Source organism: Melanerpes formicivorus, unplaced genomic scaffold (assembly GCF_026170545.1).
Source record: "Melanerpes formicivorus ecotype bairdi unplaced genomic scaffold, bMelFor1.0.p_v2 SCAF_53, whole genome shotgun sequence".
Classification (NCBI taxonomy): Eukaryota; Metazoa; Chordata; class Aves; order Piciformes; family Picidae; genus Melanerpes; species Melanerpes formicivorus.
This window is the reverse complement of record NW_027142405.1, coordinates 3172632-3192358: the sequence shown is the minus strand read 5'-3', so window position 1 is coordinate 3192358 and position 19727 is coordinate 3172632. Positions and strand designations below refer to the sequence as shown.

Genomic DNA, 19727 nt, shown 5'->3' with positions numbered 1-19727 from the left:
TCAGCACACCTTATCTGTTCCCTACCATCCATGCCAAAGCCTTAGTCTTTTTATGTGGAAACATTCCGTCACACTCCACTTACTGTGGTTCAGCATTGCTGAGAGCGCCTGTCCTGGAACCTTTGTTTTAATAACTTGATGAGGTATGTAATTTTGTATATCTTCTGAAACACTAGAAGTAGACCCATCACCACTTTACTGCAGCGATAATAAATGTCACCATTACTTGTTTGCCACTCAAGTTCTGATATGCACTGCAAAACTAAAAATAGTGCAACCAACTAGGTAATATCCTATGCTGTCATGTTTGCAGTCTGGGAGACAACAAGCTAGTTCAGTTGTTCAGAAGACCCATTCCTGAGATTAATCAACTCTTCAAAAAAACCAAAACACAATTATATGAAGGATATGCTACAGCACTGCTGTGAATATCCTGTCCCATTTCTTTGCAGTTAGGTTTCCCTGTTGTCCAACATAGTTGTCTTCGATACAGATCTTGTTCCCACCTCAGCAGCCATGGAGATACAATCAGTAACAGCATTTTATGTATCAGTTTAAAGAGGGACCCTATAACAGAAATGCTTCTGCTATGGTTATGAGGAACTAGAATTTGGGGGGGGGCTGTTCTCTGCCACGTATTTCTCATCTGACCTCAGACAAATCTGTTAATCTCTTTGTTTTGCGACCTCAAAAGCAGGCAATGAGGGTAAGTTTGCTGATGTTTCTATGGGTGTTCATATGCTACACAGACATGGGCTACATAGGTGAATAGAGAGAGAGTGCACATCCATTTATTAATCTGGTAAAGGACTGATATTTAGCTCAGCAATGCTCCCAGTAAATGTCAAAGACTATACTATCAGCATGTCTCTTATCTCTGGAATTCTGTTTTGTGCTATGCTACTTGTTGGTTTCTGGTTTGTTTTGCAGCTTCCTGGAGAAGTGACCTCTAAAATCATGAACAGAAGAAGCCTGGTAAAAGCTGTAACAGGCTCTGACTGTCCGTAGTATGACAGCCAACAAATATCACCTGCTGATGATTTACGGATTCCTGGGAGATGTGATGTTGAGTCTCAAAGAACTGGAACAAGAACAACTCAGCCAGTATGCTTCTCGGGAAACAGCGTAATGTATCCACCCACCTCATGCTCTCCTAATTTAGGACATCTGTAGTGTGCAATGATGAACTGGCTAAGAGCTTATGTTTCTGTAAATCTCATTCCACACCTTACAGAACACCCTTGATTGACCCCTTCTTCTATGAAGGCTCAGCCCAGGGTTTCCAGTTATTTTCTGGGGAGTGAGACAGATCGCACTAAGCTGTTCGCAAACAGCAGTGTTTTGTTGGTTTTGTTTAATGGAGCATCCTTTTCAAGTTCTGTGACCCACTTTTGCTTCCCTTGAAACTATGACCAGTATTTATTTATCTCTTTTAAAGTACAATAATTTAATTAAGAAACCAATCAGCAGTGTTGAAATGATCTTTGGACTATCCCCTATCGCTGAAGGTAATTCATGGATGTGTTATACAAGGAAGATTCTATTATGTAAAAAGCTTTCTACTAAAAGGATTTAGCATCTGAAAAGTAAGGCTTGAAATTCTGTGCTAAATTTACAGTGGAGAGATGTGAACATTATTTATAGAGTCTGAATCTGACAAGTTTGTCTGGATTGTTATTAAAAATAGAACTGTTTCAAGTTCAAAAGATTTCAGAAGTGAGTTGGATCTTTAGGAGTCAGAAGGACCCCTGTGTAACAGACAGAGGTTTAATAGTCTAGACTACTTCTTCAGTCAGTGGAGAGAGAGATTGGCATGTTCCAGTTATGTTCCATTTTCTTAGGCACTTATCTTCAAATGGCTATTTATTGACTGATCATCTCAGCAGGGCATTAACAGGGCATCTGTAGTTAATCATTATCATCATGCCAATTCCATCACTGCCAATTTCAGTTCCCTTGGATTCAGATCAAGAGAATGTTTCTGAAAGCTGCCTGGGATGTAGGTGCCTTGGGCAGAAAGTGACCAGATCCAAAAACGAAAGTCCCACCTGTGCAGTTTCACTCAACCATAGGAATTGAGCTGTTGCCAGTTGTGTAACAGGACTGAATGAACAGGATTATCTCCTCCCTGCCAGCTGTGTGCTAAGTGAACAACAGCAATAGATCTAGTTCATAAGTCCCAAATGGCCTTTGGGTTAGGAAGGCCTCATGATGTTTGGCCCAATATAGTCATGACAGTTATGTTTCTGGACATGCTCAGCAGAAAAATTACAGGTGCCCTGGTAAGTTCCCTGGAGGAAGACTCACTGATTAAGGGAAGGACAGAAGATCACTTCCTTGCCATCAGGCCTGCCCCCTCTCTCCAAATGGCACTGTGGGCACCTAACTGCAGGTGTGGATTCAGTCCTTTTTCCTCCATGGATTTGAACTGACAAGTGGAGATAATGAATTAGTTCCATCCAAACCAAGGCTTGAAAGCAGGGTCTGATAACTGGAATTGAGTGGCAGATGTGAAGTCTGGCTTTCAATGGCTTTGGATCTTGTGGTTGAATTATCCTTTGTCTAAGAAGGCTTTAGCCCAAAGTTTGGTGGTGATTAGGTGACTCCTGAAAGTGCTTTTCTGGGAATTCTCCAGTTACTAATAAATATTTCATAAGAGTTCTTTTTAGAAGTCTCACTTGTTAAGAGTACTCCAATTACTTCCTGTATCTGCCTTCTTACTTCCCCAATATTTGTGGAATTTCATCTTTTTATCTTTCAGTTATCTACTAGGTCAGTTTGGAATGTGCCAACAGCTTTAAAAGGCTTCAGGGGAGAGAAGACAGATAGATAGAAATGAAAGGAAAGAAAGAAATGAAAGGAAGGAAGGAAAGAAAGAAAGGAAGGAAAGAAAGGAAGGAAGAAAGAGAAAGAAAGAGAGAAAGAAAGAAAGGAAGAAAGAAAGAGAGAAAAAAAAAGAAAGAAAGAAAGGAAGGAAGGAAGAAAGAAAGAAAAAGAAAGAAAGAAAAGGAAGAAAGAAAGATGGATAGATAGATAGATAGCTACTTACATGTAGGGCTTTTCTGAGTAAAGTTAGAATCAAAAGGGCATATCTCTGCTTTATGAAACTTACTGCATCTATAAAGGATGGGCAAAACCCTAAAGGATGGACTGAAGGGGGTATGGTATATTAAGGATTCATGACAGAAAGACCCAGGAATACTTTTAGCAACCTTATGAGACTCCCAGTTAAGTTTACCACTACCTACACTGCTGGAGTCTGTTGACATGAGCTTGCTCACAGGTGTGATGCAGGAGTACCCCTGCACTTTCCATTGCCTCAATTGCTTGGTTATGTATTATATATTTCATGTGAGTTCTGCAGGGAAAATAGAACTAAAGATGAGAGCAAAGATGAATAGAGAGGACTGCCATTTTTTCTATGAAGAGCAGATTGCAAGAGTGTGGCATTTTTCCCACACATATTGAATAGTTTTGGACTTGGGCTTTTTGAAGAGTTTTAATTAATTTATTGTTTAAGTAACTGTAATGAGAAGAGCCTCTGCCACACTGATTCTGATGAGGATTGCATGTGCTCTGTTTCTTTTTCATTGTGGACTGTATCATTTAAATATCTTAACTAACATGTGCTGTGGCAGATTTCACTCATATCTGCTTAAATTAAAGCTTGTCAGTTTAGGAGCTAAGAAACATGCAAATATTTGAGAGAGATTTGACATTCACTGCTGAAATCATTGCACAAAATATCTGGCATCAGTGACTTTACTTAAGAAGGGTTAGAAATTCCTGCTGTGTTGCACAGGCTGGACATTCTGGACTGGAAGAAAAAGTAATTCACCTTCTGTGTTTATAATTAAGATCTCCACCAAAACTGCAGCTTGTTTTTATTCTGTATTTTCTCTGAGCAATATGTGACTGAGTTCCTCAAAGTTGCTGCTAGGAGAACAAACAGTACCCATATCTCAGAAGCAGTTCAAGTAATAGCATGGTTTAGCTGTAAAAGGAATGGCATTTTCTTATGTTCTCATCCACCAGAAATGCAAGGGAAGATGGCATTGAGCTGGAAGAGTCTGATGGAACTTTGGATATTTGAACGTCTCCAGCCACAGGAGATAAAGTTTCATTTCACGTGTGCAGGTATTTTTTCTTCATGGTAGCAAAACACTATACTGTATGTAGTATGTGATGCAACATGCAGCATGCCAACTTTTCTGTGCAGGAAATTGCTTGCTTCTTGACACGTGAAGGCAAACTCGGGTATTCATACAGAGGTATTACACAACTAAGTTTAATCTCAGTTGTAATACAATTGTAGTAGTGCTGAATTGACCCTTACAAAAAAAGGTTGGAATGGAATGGAATGGAATGGAATGGAATGGAATGGAATGGAATGGAATGGAATGGAATGGAATGGAATGGAATGGAATGGAATGGAATTAACCAGGTTGGAAGAGACCTTTGAGATCATTGAGTCCAACCTATCATCCAATGCTAATTAACTAAACCATGCAACCAAGCACCCCATCAAGTCTCCTCCTAAACACCTCCAATGATGGTGACTCCACCACCTCCCTGGGCATCACATTCCAATGGCCAGTCACTCTTGCTATGTAGAACTTCTTCCTAACATCCAGCCTAAACCTCCCCTGGTGCAGCTTGAGACTGTGTCCTCTTGTTCTGGTGCTAGTTGCCTGGGAGAAGAGACCAACCTGCGCCTGGCTACAACCTCCCTTCAGGTAGTTGTAGACAGCAATAAGGAAGGTCACCCCTGAGCCTCCTCTTCTCCAGGCTAAGCAATGCCATCTCCCTCAGCCTCTCCTCAGAGGCCTTGTGCTCCAAACCCCTTCCCAGCTTTGTTGCCCTACTCTGGACACGTTCCAGCAAATCAACATCTTTCCTAAACTGAGGGGCCCAGAACTGGACACAGGACTCAAGGTGCGGCCTAACCAGTGCAGTGTACAGGGGCAGAATGGCCTCCCTGCTCCTTATGGCCACACCGTTCCTGATACAGGTCAGGATGCCATTGGCCTTCTTGGCCACCTGGGCACACTGCTGGCTCATGTTCAGCTTACTATCGACCAGTACCCCCCAGGTTGCTTTCTGCCTGGCTGCTCTCCAGCCACTCTGACCCCAGCCTGTTGCACTGCATGGGGTTGTTGTGGCCACTGTGTAGAATCTGGCACTTGGATGTGTTAAATCTCATCCCCTTGGACTCTTCCAGCACCATGAGTCCTTGCTACCAAATGCAGAATTGCTTTCTTTTCTCATACCGTGAATGTGCAGTAGGCAAACGATTTCACTGCAGGTAGGATCACAGGATAATTCAGATTGGAAAATATAGCACAAGGTCTCAAGACCAAATTCCTACTCAAAGCAGGATCAGCCATGAGATGATATCAGCTTGCTCAGGGCTTTATCTAGGTGGGCTTTAGAAACCTCCAAGAAGGCAGCAAAACCTCTGAGCAACCCTGATTGCCCTCAGAGAAAAAAAAAGTAAATATCCTTATGGCAGTCTGAACTTCTCTTGGTTTAATTTATGCCTTGTCTTCCCAACATGCACCACTGTGAACAGCTTGGTTCTGTATTGTTGCTGACCACCTCAAGGAGGGTCTGATGAGAGAGATGCTCTATTGGCCACCAGCTTCTGTTAACTGAGATGCAGTGATGAGGGCCAAACCATGTTCTGATATCTTAGATGCTATAAAGACAAGTAATGGATGTTAAATGCAGCAGCATTTCTTCTTCCAAAGTCTGTTCATTGGTCTCTTTCACTCTTTCAAAGCATTTTTTTGCTCAACCTCAGACCAGTGGGATTCCTACTGTTCAAAGATTCTGATAATTTTAGGGGAAGGAATATTTTGTTTGCTCTGTATTGGTTTATCTTGTTTGCAATTAGGCACAGGAACAAACACTTCCCACAGGCGCTTTCAAGCGTCCTTTTTAACCACAGTTTCTTCCCCGTTTCCTTTAGGATATGACTTCTAGCCATAATAATCTGTAATTATAACTTGGCTATTTCAGACTGCATTCCTTTAATATTTCTTATTTGCCAAACTTTGTGCAAGCATGGCGTAAGCCCTGAGAACATTCTGCTGTCTGCAGTCTCATCGGAGACATGGGTGAAAAGTTCTGGCCCTCCTTCCTCTTAATTCTCAGTTGTGTTGGCTCCAGGTCTTGCCCCTTGCAACTGGCAAAAAGCTCACTGTCATGTCCAGGTGAATAACCTTGAAGAAGCAGTAATCCATCCCTCTACCAACTAAGCTCAGTCTAGAATAATGTCAGATCTGTCATGCAGATCCATTTATAATTTGAGTGAAGCTGCACAGGAAGTGATGGGCAGAGCACTGTAGGAAGCTGGAGCTGACAGAGCTGAGCTTGTAATGGAATTTTGCTTTGTGTTCAAACTCAGGACAGGTCCAAGTGGAAGCATTGTTCAATCCAGCAGAAACCATACAAAGGAGCGCTGAGACATGGTGATACATTGTGCAACTCTACTGGTTCAAGCGCACACCTTCATGCTGTGGTCTCACCTCTGTGATCTTCTCCCTTTCCTCCAGCTCACCCAGTTTTAGGCCTGGAATAATCGTTTTTGGCAGCCTCCTGAGGCACCAGAGTGCTGAGTGTTTCAGGAAAACTAGTAAATCCTCAATTTTTCCATAAGAAAACTGAAAGATGAAATGACTGCTCCTTGTGCTCTGTAGAACTGCTGTTTACCATTGCCTGAGCCTCTGTTAATTGAAAAGTTTTGGAGGGGCTCAGGAATTTCATACACTTAGGGTTCCTCTGTATTTTGTTCTTACTGATGTATTCAGTTAATGTGTTTCCTCCAAAAAGTTTCTCCAGCTTTGGTGCCACACATTAATGCTTATGTATGACATGGCTTTAAGAAAAGATGAATTGGTGAGTAGTCTGGAAACCTGAGGCACACTGTCCATTTGAGTAAGGATTCTGCATATGGAAGGGAGAGGAAAATATTGCCATCAGGCCTCTATGACCTGTCTGTAGGTAAATAATCATTTAGAAAACATTGATTTGGAATTGATTTGATAGCTCTGCAGCAGTCCATGGGGTTGATCAGGGAAAATCATAAAGTCAAAAATCAAATTCATCCACGAACAAAACTGCCTTGGTTAATTTTTTTTCACTTTGGAAAGCAGAGAGAAAAACAAAGCAATGCTGATTTGCTGTAGGTGGAAGAAAGCATCTTCCAGGCTTGTGACATTTTTAAGACACAAAATCTTGTACATCAGATGGATAAAGCCCAATGCTCTATATATTCACATACTCCTTTTGAATGATGAGTGTGCAAGCTCTACTAGAGTTTCCAGCATATGAAAAGACTTTAAAATGAACTTGTCTAAGTTTTTGGGGCATGCTATGTAAGATAGCAAAGTGAGTCTGGAGACACAGGCAAAGCATCTCAGAAGGCAGAGGTCTCCAGGTAATCTTTTTTTAGCCTGGATGTCTTCCTTTCTTGGCTTCTGTTTCCCAATTGGAAAATTAGGATAATGCCAAAGTCTGACAGACATCATTTGCTCTTTTTATTCCCAGTTTATAGATTAAATTAGATTAGATTAGATTTCTTTTTTAAAAGACAGAGTTGGCTCAACTGCAGCCCTTGTGAAAGGAAGATGGGCTTCCCTACCCTTTATATCCATGCAGGAGTGTCAAGGAGGAGGTGATTTCACAGCAGAGGTTGGGTATGGCAGAGAGAGAGGAGAAATCATTCAGTAAGAGAGGTCTCCAATGCAGTGGGTGGATTAGGAAACAGCAGAGATAAGCAAAAAGCAGCCACACTCAGGTGTCTTTGGGATGGTAAGAATAAGCTTTGTAGGAACCAGATGAGACTATGAACGGCTTGCTGAGGTCCAACTATTGACCAAACTGAATGAAACCAGACCAGAAGTCATCCTTGTACGAATGCAATAGGCAGGAAAAAATTCATTTATGTCACCCATTTTATGGTGATTGTCAGTGCAGTTTACACTGCTTTGAGAAGTTAACTATTCTAGTAAAATCCAGCTGGTTTATGTTCAAAAGCATTTCTTTCTCAAGGGGCTCTGGCTAAGGGGGGTTTACCTGCCAAATTGGGATCTCATAACACAAGAACGCTATTCCTTTGTAAGATGATTTGGGGTTCTTGGAGTGAAAAGTACCACAGAAAAGTGAAATTGTAGTTATCAAACTGCTGACTAGTCACTTGGGTCTAGAAGGCCTTTTCTTGTACTCATGCGCAGCTTCTCCCTGCTGATGAGAGCCTTGCTGAATTCTTCAGAGACTGTAAGAAGTCTGTCCTTGAAAGTTTGCCATTTTCTTCTGCAAAAGCAACAGAGATTCTGTTTGTCATGGCACAAGCAGAAACATCTTCAGTCAATTAAACTATTAAAATTATCATTTGTTCTTTGATCCCTTCTTTTCCCCATCTGTCCCTTTCTGATGCTAAAGCAAAGGCTCCTTGGAGAGAAGGCCACCTCTCCTTCTGTGTCTCTGGAAGTGGGCAGATCACCACATAGTTCTGCTGTGGACTGGTTTCCATCAGCTCCAGGCCCCAGTGGGATACATAATTCTCCATAAATGGAGAATCATCTTTCCATTTTCTTTACCCAAAAGAAATGCTCAAAAGAAAATGTGTGATATGTGATTTTCTTTCTTTTGATACCTTTTTCTTTAGGCATTTCATGTCAAATTTATCTCGAATAGTCCCAGTGAGATCCACTTTATTAGCTCTAATAATTCATACCTCTTACAGCTCTAAATCTCCCTTCTTGCCCATTGCTGCAGAAGTCACTAGACTAAATTCCCAAAATACATTCTGAGCCTGCACAGACATCAAGATTCCAGTAACAGGAATACGTTGTTGAAGTCAGTGAGAAATCTGCAAGTATCTTATCACCCAAAGTCAGCTATTAATTGTAAGTAATAATACTCATACGTATTTATTATGGCTATGGATTTGTGTTGGACCTTGTCCATTTCTGGATATTTTAGGCAATGCTCCATGACACTGTGACCAGCATTTAGAAAAATGGCCTGCATGTCTTTTTCTCAGGGCATATAAATTAATTTTTATGGAATGGAAGTGGAGGGTAGAACTGAATAAGCTGGTTGCAATGGAAATAGTCTTTCAAAACATTGGAAAAGTTAGACACTTGCAATAGCATGTGGTCTAATTTCCTGAACCTGTGAGAAAGGCCATGAATTATTATATAGCTTACTGCTGAACACATGCTTGCTTCCTCGTGTATGTAGAAGGCAAGAATGGAATATGTGAGTGAGTCAGGTCCAACGTTTCTCATTCTGTCCCTTCTAGTCGAAAACCAAAGCAGACAATGTGAATGACAAAAAAATACATGCCAAGATGTGAGTCGGAGCAGTTTAGAGCAGTCTTGATAGTTTTAAACTGGACTGGACAGGAAAAGAATTATCTTTTGATAACAGGTACCTTTCTAATTTGTCAACAGCTTTTATCTTGTATCAAGGATATTTAATTTTTTTTCAGAAGCTTTGGAATTATAATTTTTTAGTGTGTACCAAAACAAACAGTGTTGTAATTCTGTGCTCTCGGTTTAGGAAAGATGTTCTCAGTTTAGGAAGGATGTTGACTTGCTGGGATGTGTCCAGAGAAGGGCAACAAAGTTGGCGAGGGGTTTGGAACACAAGCCCTATGAGGGAGCTGGGGTTGCATAGCCTGGAGAAGAGGAGGCTCAGGGGAGACCTTCTTGCTCTCTACCACTACCTGAAGGGAGGTTGTAGCCAAGTGGGGGCTGGTCACTTTTCCCAGGCAACCAGCATCAGAACAAGAGGACACAGTCTCAAGCTGTGCCAGGGGAGGTTCAGACTGGATGTTAGGAAGAAATTCTACACAGAGAGAGTGATTGCCCATTGGAATGGGCTTCTTGGGGAGGTGGCGGAGTCACCATCATTGGAGGTATTCAGGAGGAGACTTGATAGGGTGCTTGGTTGCATGGTTTAGGTGATTAGGTGGTGTTGAATGATGGGTTGGATGCGATGATCTTGATGGTCTCTTCCAACCTGGTTTATTCCATGCCATGCCATGCCATGCCATTCCAAAGAAATATATCCCTGAGTTTAAACCTTATAATCAATCTTGACTCCTCTGAGGTAGCATCAATGTGAGATCCTGCAAACATAGGTTCAGTTGCCATCTAAGGAATGTAGTACACTCACAATTCATATTCAATTTACTGCATTTATGTGTGAGAATTCTGGAAGTCAGAGCCTGCAGTCATGGGGTGACATTGAATACAAGATAGTGTAGCACTTTATAGAACTTTTCTTTTATTAGCAGGTCTATAATCACATTTAGTTCAACTGAAAATTGAACTAATTCTTTCCCTTGAGGACCACGCTCTAATAATGGTAAAAGTCTGTGAAAAAGGATAAATACAATTCAATAATTATATTGATAAATAAAATCAACTAATTGTGTCATTCAATCAGTTGCCTGCCTCCGTTGTTGCTGCCTTTCTGCATCAGCGACTGCTCAACTTTTTCTGTCACACTTCAATAAATTTAATTGTGCAGAATAAATGAACTAATTTTTGAAGTCACAGGCTCTGTTTGCAAGATAAGGCTGGTGATTTATTGACCCTCCTCTAACTCTGTATGTCACCCTCTTTTTTACTGACAGCCATGAGAAGGGGTTTTTTGTCCCTCTTCCCCCAGCACCATACTAAATCCTGCTTTGTATATTTACCTTTCCATCTCATTTTCTTGAGGTCACATAATACACCACAAAAGACCAAAGATCCCTGCTTTGCTTGGTGACTATACAGACTGTTCCAAGTCTATATAGCTCTTAGCAGAGCTGTGCACTTCTTATCTGTCTTTTTAATGCCATTTTCTTTCGATGAACATTTCATTCTCTAGATTTTAGAAGGATGGCTGCTAAGAGAAGCATGGGAGAAGAGGCACAGATTAACACCTGATTTTTTCTGGAAGTTCTTGTCTAATCTCATTCATGAAACCCTGGAATGTGTTGTCCAGGGAGGTGGTCGAGGCCCCGTCCCTGGGGGTGTTTAAGACCAGGCTGGATGAGGCTCTGGGCAGCCTGATCTAGTGTGGGGTGTCCCTGCCCATGGCAGGGGGGTTGGAACTAGATGATCCTTGTGGTCCCTTCCAACCCTGAATGAAACTATGAAACTATGAATCATGAGTTCAGCCACCCTACCAGGATGCAGAATCATTTCAACATTTCAGTACTCATTCAAGTTGAGAGTGTGAACATGGGGAAAAGGCAGACATTAGGCACTGGACATTCATAATTAAGAAATTCCCTGGTTATTTTACCATCTTTTTCATGGGGTTTATGTTCAGATACTGGCTAACTTGTTTGTTTATATTACTGCTGCAATTTTGACTGCAATAATTTGTTAAATGAACATTAAATGGTGGGAGTGAAGAAACTGCACACTTTCTTTCCCACCTTCTAGATTGTAAGTCAGGGATTCATTTATTTATTTACTTTAGCAAAACACCTGTACACTACCCATTTTATAAAGCTGGATCTTCTGCTCTGCTCTCAAATTAAAGCGATTAAACAACCTATGTAGTCATAGTAGTTGCTATTCTGTTTTGTCAATGAGACTCTTTAAAGAAAAATCAGCATTGACACATCAATTATGTCAAAAAATGGTCTTGAAGTTCTTCCTTCCTGCCTCTAGTGAAAAAATCCTATAAATGAGAAGAATGGGGACACCTTCATGTTAGTTAATGGCTGCCTGCCAAGGTGCATAGAGATCTGCAAACCAGTTTTCCATCTCGGTGTTTGCTGTTTGTTCTTTCACAGTGAGATTGAATCTACTCTTCGTTGTCTATGAACCTAGGCAATACAGCAAATCAAATCTATATGAAAGCTAGCTAGACTTTGACAAACTTGGCCTCCTAGAAGTGCAGAGCAAAAGACTTTTTATGGAGCCAAAATTTCAGCCAGGCACCTAGAACACAAACTGTGAGAAACCTTTTTCTCATGTTTTAGTTGTTATATTGGACCTCCTTCTGCTGTAATTTTCTTCTAAAGAAGACTTATAACCTCCTAAATATTTCCTGTCAGGTGTTGGCTCGGTGAAATGCATCCTAGGGAATTGCAGCTGGAGGAATCACAACATCCCATATACAGAGCAGTCCAAATTTCTGCCAAACTCCTCACTATGCCTTTAACTCAAACTGCTTGTGCTCTTTGTGTAGCAAAAGGCAGACCTAACCCAGGAAAGCCTTCTGCATCATGGCTCTGCTTTTCTTCAGAAAAGAACTCTAGACCAATTAAACAGCCTGTCCTGAGATCTCCACATGAGCCTAACAGAGACAGTCTTTGCATGAGGTGGTAACCACCTCCCTGGGCAGCACATTCCAATGGCTAACAACTCTGTGAAGAACTTTCTCTTCACCTTGAGCCTAAACTTCCCCTGGTGCAGCTTGAGACTGTGTCCTCTTGTTCTGGTGCTGGTTGCCTGGCAGAAGAGACCAACCCTCTCCTGGCCACAACCTCCCTTCAGGTAGTTGTAGACAGCAATAAGGTCCCCCCTGAGCCTCCTCTTCTGCAGGCTGTACCTTTGCCACACCTTGAATTTTAGCTGGAGGAGTAGAAAGTATTTTCTGATGAATCTGAATTGAATGCATTCATCATGCTCTGTAAATCATACTACAGTTCTACATTTTCATTGGTGCTCTGATTATGTCTGTATGACTGGCAGTTGTTGGTGAGATCTGGAAGTGACTTGGCAGAATGCCACCTGCATGTCACTCCAAGTCTGACTTACAGACCAGACAAAGGGCACAAGCTTTGTTGAAATATGCAGTCTGTACATGAAACCAAAACCAAGCAAATCAGAACTCTTCATTCAAGAAAGTCTATTCTACCTATGGATCAATGCTGAAACCAAACTGCCCAGGTGTGAAGATAAATCAGAACTAAGTACAGAGCTGAGACTTCATACTTCCTGGTGGAATTTAGGCATCTTCCTAACATACCAGGCTTTTTGTTCATTCAAGAATTGGAAACCAGCTCCATTACTCCATGAAGGCCAAGGTCCAGGGTTGAGATTTGAGACATTTCTGTGTTCTTTGATGCTTGAAAACTAAAGTGGCAATAACAAAACCATTCAACTATGTACAAATGGGAGCTTGAGGGTGTACTGAAGCCCAAGTGAAAACAAATGGAGAACAACGTCTGGAAACAGGAGCTGTCCTCTGTCCATGGCTCGCTTGGGTCCCTGTATTGCCAGACCTCCTCCAGTCCCTGGGGCAGACCTAATATGATTAGATCACAGCATTCCTTACCTCACAAAATAAGCCTACTGCAAAACACTCTTGATTCCAGTTGGGATTTTCTTGGTTTTTTTTTTTTTTTGTTGTTGGTTAGTTGGTTTTTTTTAGTAGTAGTTTTGAGTCTTGGAATATTTTATATAACATCAGACACTGCGCAGATTTGTGTATTGTACTGTAATTACTTAAACAAGGGATTTTGTATGCTTCAGTCAGTGATTCATGAACTGCAGGGTATCTACAAAAACAGGCTTTCATTGGGATTATGGGATGTAAAATGCCTGAAGGTTTTTGCCTTTGATAGCAGACCTGCCATTGCATCCACACAGGGTTTGTCTAATAAATTGTATTAGTGCTTTCCAGCATCCTGATAACTTCCCTCCCCCAACTCCTTGCTGTTTTGAAGTGTTTTGAAAGAAAACTCATTCTCTGAATTACTGCATTAAAGCATATGTTCAGCATGCTTGTTCTTGACCATGCAGCTTAACAGAGAATAGCATTGAAAATATTCTTCAGGAAGGGGTTCTAACTAGAAATAAGAGAAATGTAGAGTGTATGAGGAAAAGACCAGTGCTGCATGTTCTCCGTGTCTTCAAGGAAATGTAGTCACTTATCTGCCATCAGTTTAGGGATATGCAGCTAAATTCCCTACCTGCTTTTGGAATTAATCTCAGCCACTGAAGAAAATGGTTCTACTGTTTCATTTAAGGCATTATCTAACCTGATACATCACATTGTTTTAGGCCCACCAGAAGGAGGCCATGCTGATGAAAGTGTGTTCATGCCTGTATATCCAACCAGTGGGTTAGACTAGAAATCTTTGCAGGTGTGAGTAAGTCAAAGATTTTCCCTTCTGCAAGATCCAGCAGGACACTGGGCAAGGGGAACCAAATATATGATAATGGCTTTCTGCCTGATAAAATTCCCCAATTCACCCAGGTGACAGCAGATTTCTGGCGAAATTTCCTTGCTGACTTTTCTGTCAACCCATTTGTAAATGTCTGCAGGTCTTGCTCTGTAAAGACAGAAACAGGGTTGTTTTGTAGTTGCTCGTGAGTTTTAATAATAGCAGGCACAGTACTTGAGGCATGGAGATGCTTGTTTTTATGTTGGGATCCACATGGCTGCATTTTCTTTCCAGGGGTTAGGAAAGATCATTTTCTTAGTCATATTTCTCTTGGATTTAGAGCTGTGTAGATTAAAAAAAAATAGTAATAAACAAATACTGCTGCTAACTGCCTTCCTTCTCTTGTCATCACAGCTCAGGTAAGGAAGTTCCATAGATGGCAAGTACAAGCCAGGGTCAGTAAAATTGCAGTGTGTGTTTGATGCCCACAAGATTCTTCACTGACTGGAGCACCTCTCCTATGAGGACAGACAGAAGGAGTTGGGGCTGTTCAGTCTGGAGAAGAGAAGGCTCCGAGGTGACCTAATTGTGGCCTTCCAGTATCTGAAGGGGGCCTACAGGAAGGCTGGGGAGGGACTTCTCAGGATCTCAGGTAGTGATAGGACTAGGGGGAATGGAATGAAGCTGGAGGTGGGGAGATTCAGGCTGGATGTGAGGAGGAGGTTCTTCCCCATGAGAGTGGTGAAACCCTGGAATGTGTTGTCCAAGGAGGTGGTTGGGGCCCCGTCCCTGGAAGTGTTTAAGACCAGGCTGGATGAGGCTCTGGCCAGGCTGATCTAGTGTGGGGTGTCCCTGCCCATGGCAGGGGGGTTGGAACTAGATAATCCTTGTGGTCTCTTCCAACCCTAACAGATACTATGACGATACTATGACTTTTACTCCCGTGCATAAAGGTTGTGTCAGCCATTAGCAGCCATAAAATCCAAGGCCTCCCAATCTCTGCCCTTGCTCACTTTTCTGTTTCAAGCTGTCTAGCATGCAGGAGGTTGTTTACCATTAATAAAAAACCTCACTAAAAATATGAGGGCAGTCAGCAGCATATAGCTGAGGGTATAGTGTATGTATGCAGACACAGCTGGATGTTCTGCCCAGGGAGGTGGTGGAGTCACCATCCCTGGAGGTGTTCAAGAGGGGATTGGATGTGGCACTTGGTGCCATGGTTTAGCCATGAGGTCTGTGGTGACAGGTTGGATTTGATCTTTGAGGTCTCTTCCAACCTTGGTGATTCTGGGATTCTTGGCTGAAATCCTCAGTTATGTTTCTTTCAGGTTAGGTGCTTTGTAAAGGTTTGGGTTGGTTTTTAAAGGCCTGCTGCTTCCACTGTCACTAGTCACAGTACTATTTTACTGTGCTTAGCCATGCAAAGAGGTGCTCCCAAACAGGACTTTGGAGGAGACTCAGCCCAGCAAAGCTGCAGGTAGAGCTGAACTCACTGCCACTGTTTCCCATATGTTCTCTATGGGGGCCTCACTGGACCTCACCCAAGAAGGAAGCAGCATGGAAACTTAATGGAGAAGTCAATTCCGCCCTCAGGTACATAAAGCAGCCAAACTCTTCACAGTTGTGTGTGTGTGTGCATACTAGAGATAGCATGTGTGTGTGTGTGTATTAGAGGCAGCACTTTCATCCCTTCCACTGCCTAAGTCCACAAAAATACCTTCTAGTGCTCAGCATTAATTTGCAGCCCTTCAAAAGAACCTTCCTATGTTTCCTCTTTTTGTTGTTTTTAACCTTCTTTTCTTTTTTTTTTCTTTTTCTCCCTTCTTGTTTTAAGTTAATTCACATAGATTAATCATTTTAGAAATGTTTAGGGCTGGGATTGTGAAACCTTTGCTGGCAAGAATTTTTCCCCTGGAGTCAAGGAGACTACTCATTAACATGACTACTTGCCAGCATGAGGGAGGGATTCACAATCTGGACATTTGTAGTTTTAAAAATATGTCTCTATTTAGCTGATTCGAGCAGCTGAACAGGGCTGGTTATGGAAATCAGACTAACAGGCTGTCACACTCGAGTGTTTTACTTCAGAATGCATTATGGTGAAATGCATCTTTACGTAACACACCACAGATTTAAACAGTATTTCAGTCGTCTGATTGGTGTCTTCAGTCTTAGACGCACTGTGTGATGCCCTCTCAGTGTAAACCAAACCAACCCCTTTGCTGTTAAATTCCCTCTATATATAGCCTTCTGAGCTTAAACAGGGTGTCAAAATGTATTGACAGGCAAGCCATTATGGGCCAATTACATAAATCTCTCAGAAACCACTAGTCCTGGTCCTGAGCCCAGTGGGTGGAGGAGTTAGCAGGTGAGAAGCTGGGTATGGTGGTGTGTGCAGGACACGAAGGTGGCATGGCTGTACTTCTTATTCCTGCTGTCAAGAAACAAAAACTCAGAGGAAAGAGGTCTGAGTCTGAGAGAAAACTGTGTTTTATGTTATAGTGGTTCCCTGCTGTGAGTCAGTCATTCCCTCTTTTGTTTTTTTTTTCTGAGGACAAGTGAAACAATTCTGCCTCCGCGCTAACAGCAGCAGTGACCTTCAGGCTTGCCACTTAAAACTGGTGTTGGGTCATCTCAGTGAAAATTCAAAATAATGCTATCTTTCCCTTTCCCCCACTCTCCTCCACCCCACTCTGCTGTGGTTACTCCTCTGCATGCAGCACGGCCATGCAGTCTGGATTTCCTGGGTGGCTGGAACACAGAAGTTCCCTCTTCTGCCTGCATTTCCCTCCACCTTACACAAAGCTAACAGGGGGATTTTTCACCTCCTCACTTTCCTTTTTCCTCTTTGATTAACTTTGGACCAGATGGCCAGTCCCCAATCTCTCAGCATGCATTTGACTGACAGGAGCCTTTGATAAACCTCATAAGAATGAAGTCATCTTCAGGTCACCTCCTCTGCCTGGCCTTTAGCATCCTGCACATACCACCATTATCTGCTGAATAGGAGACAAAAGAAATTAGCTCCAATTCCCTATCATCCCTATTATTTCCACACTGATTTAAACAACGAGGCAATGAGATGCCCTTCACTTTCTTTCCAAAGGTACAAATGTCAGCTGTTAAGAAATGCAAACAAGAGGGTTCCCATGTTAATGGATGTGCTTCTTTGTAAAACCATGAAGTGGTAAAGTGCCTTCCTGGAAAATGCTTAACACACTTCTAAACACATTCTTTAACCACTTGTATTTTATATACAGTGCAGAGTGCTTCAGAAGCCTCATTGTTTTGGTCTGGATATATATAATGATGTGATCCACCACTCTTGTTTTTTCCATATGCAGTTATCAGACCTTCATTTGAGACAGTCCTGAATTGAAATCGTGGAATCCAAACTCCTTGGTATACAGAGAATGCGTATGAATCCAAGTACTGAGATGTGGGAAGCTACCTCCAGTTGCAGGTGAGAAAAGAAATTTGGATATTCAGGACAGAGGACACAAGAGCATAAATTAGAACAGAATCTCCCTAGAGGTTTATTAAGTAGTTATCTCACACCCATTTGGCCATTAACCTTTTATCTAAGAAGAGAAACAATAGTACACCATAAGAAGTGTTGCCCCAGGGGTGTTTTAAGCCAGGTGTGATAGAAAATATCTTAAAAATACTTGTTTGGATGAGATTTCTTTCCTAAGATTGTAGTCTTTCTCTTGAGGTGATTTGACTGGCAGTTAATCCTTGATTTTTGGCAACTGAAAGTATCTGAATTTTGAGGCACTTCCATGAAACTGTTCTCCACATCAATGGCACACCCAGGTACATTGCAGGAGGGTAAACCAGCAATGATCTCTAAATTATCTCTTGAGAAAATTGGTCTGTAAACAGAGCTTTACATTAAAATACATCTTTACTTACTAGTCTCTTCCTAGAAAAGCAGTTAGGGTCTCTTGCCTTTGAAAAAGGGCACACTACAGAGTGATCTACTGACATGCAGTTGAAAAGCACCACGACAAGAATGTATCTGTTTATTCCACAAAGCAAGGATCATGCTGCGAGTTGTATTCCTGTTGCCTGCTATGAAACATGGGAGCAATGACAGCGTGTCAGGTCAAGAAACTGGTGAGCAGTTTTGACTGCCTTTTATGCCAAGTTGCTAGACCTTGGCTTCCTGGGGAAAAAAAGTCAGCTTGGTACTCAAGTTAGGCACACAGATAAGTCAGTCCTGCTTACTTCACGCATTATGACTGCTGCTCACAGAAGGTAGGAGTTTGAATCACTTCTTACTTGACCTTAGATGCCATTCTAGCAGAGGTTTCTAAGTTAGGCTTTTACACTGGGTAGCCTGAACATGGCAATAAAAGTGATGGTCTGTGAAGACTTTTCTGTTGGTTTAGTGCCCTAGGTAGTTTTTGCCACCTATCTTCCGCCACTGATAAAGGCTGGTCCTTTTCTTTACAGTGTTATCACAGGTGCCTGTGCTTCACCAGTGACAGACTTAATCAGGATGATGATCTAGGCTAAATTATGCTTCTGGGCATACCTGACTATTTTTCACTGTGATCTCTGTGTCTAGAGGGTGGTGGCAGAACTACAAGCATAAGAGGAAATCTAGATTTTTCAGTAAATACCCTCTCCATATGAATTTAAATATAATCTTGCTCCAGTAAAGGATTCCTATTCAAAGCTGGGCATATAAACTCAACAGACATCTACTAGTTGAGAGAGGACTTGAGAAAAGTAAGTCAAGCCTAATTAATAAAAGCATTCTTCAACCATTCCTGAAGAAAAAAAAAAATCAAAATAAGTGCTTTGCTTCTTTTGTCTTTCCAGCCAAAAAGCTTGGAGTGTGGCCTGCATCATTAAAGGTCTCCAGCTGCTTGGCAATTATACCTTGTTCCTTTTTCCTCTGTATTTCATTTTATAGTGGTGAATCTTTAATCGCCGCAGTTTTGTTGGGACTGACAATTAAAGAATGGTCTTCTGACAGCCCTGGAGAACTTCTTGAAGTATTTGACTAGCTAACACAGAAGGCCAGATGCTTGGTTCGACTTACCAAGTCTCCCTTTTTCTATGCTGGTGTTTCAATCTTGATGACGACTGACTTTGTCACCAAGCTGCCTTTTTTCTGACCCCTTGACATCAAGTCGGTCAAGTGGCTGAAAATGAGCCTTAGGCTTAGCTGGCAAGAACATGGCCTAGTCTTGGGATTTACAGGAATAGATGGCTTCTGCCCTTGTGATCAGCACCTTGGTAGTATTTTTAAGACATCTGAAGACACCTTTGCACTTGTAAGGGTGGGAAGCTCAACACATTTCCACGCATCGTGCTGCATACTTTCTGATTGAAATCTGGAAGAGCAATTGAGCTTCTGGCAGCAGCTATGAGTTTGGCAGCCACAAGGATTCTTTCAAAGACCCTGCTGTGTCAGAGTGTAGATCAAGATACAAAAACATTTCTCTGATGAGCTTCTTTTCCTTAGATATGGAAGATTGAGTTGCATGGAGCTAACCTGTGGCAGAGATTGAAAGCTATCTGCAGGGCTGGATATGTAATATTTTTTTAAGCACAATTCTCTCCCACAATTTGTTTCTTCACA

At 41.8% G+C, this 19727-nt stretch overlaps 1 long non-coding RNA gene across 7 annotated transcripts in view; it reads right to left on the bottom strand.

The window, feature by feature from the left end:
- The window catches only part of LOC137452436 (uncharacterized), a 160396-nt gene that overhangs the window by 53322 nt on the left and 87347 nt on the right, over positions 1-19727 (bottom strand). Inside the window, exon 4 of one of the 7 annotated variants that reach the window (XR_010990087.1) lies at positions 7960-8316. The exons of the other annotated variants lie outside the window; for them this stretch is intronic. This is a non-coding gene — a long non-coding RNA (uncharacterized lncRNA). Of the gene's footprint in view, positions 1-7959; positions 8317-19727 lie in introns of those variants that run through there. 7 annotated transcript variants of the gene reach the window in all.